Raw genomic sequence first — 863 nt, forward strand, 5'->3', positions numbered from 1 at the left:
TTTATGACCCAGGGTTAGACAGAATCCTTAGACATGACACCAAAAACATAATCCAAAAAAAGTGGAAAAGTAAAAAAAAAGGTAAATTACATCTCATCAAAGTTAAATACTTTCACTCTGCAAAAAAAACTGTTAAGAGGATGAAAAGACAAGCTACAAACTGGGAGAAGATATTTGCAAATCACATACCTAACAAAGAATGTATATTTTGGTTTTGATAAATATACTTTAGTTATGTAAGATGTTACTACTAGGCAAAGTTGAACATTTTTACAACTTCTTGTGAGTCTATAATTATTTCAAAACAAAAAAGATCAATTAAGGGAATTCCCTGGCAGTCCAGCAGTTAGGGCTCTGTGCTTCCAGTGCAGGGGGCACGGGTTTGATCCCTGGTCAGGGAACTAAGATCCCGCATGCCATGTGGCGTGGCAAAAAAAAAGAAAAAGAAAAAAAAAAGACATCAGTAGTTTTACCTACCAGACTGCATATTTTTCCACATCTTTGACCGATATTCTAAGCATATTCTAATACAACGCTAATCGGGGTGTAACTGATGAAACTTTTCTACAGGGCAACTTGGCTGAACCAGTCGAGCTCTTAGAAGGTACAAACATTTGACCAAGGAATTCCATTTCTGGAATTTTTCCTAAGAAAGTAATCAGAGATATATACAAAAATCTGCAGACAATGATTTCGTTTTTCATAGTTGCTTATAATAGTGAAAAATTAGAAAAAACCTAAATATTGGAAACAAGTATAGTTTATACTACATAGTTAGTAATATTTTGATATACCTAGAATATAGAATACAGTGTAGCCATAAGAAATTAAGCCATAGAAGAATATTTATTGACATGGGAAAA

Source organism: Monodon monoceros, unplaced genomic scaffold, assembly GCF_005190385.1.
Source record: "Monodon monoceros isolate NGI ecotype Baffin Bay Population unplaced genomic scaffold, NGI_Narwhal_1 Super_Scaffold_1, whole genome shotgun sequence".
NCBI lineage: Eukaryota > Metazoa > Chordata > Mammalia > Artiodactyla > Monodontidae > Monodon > Monodon monoceros.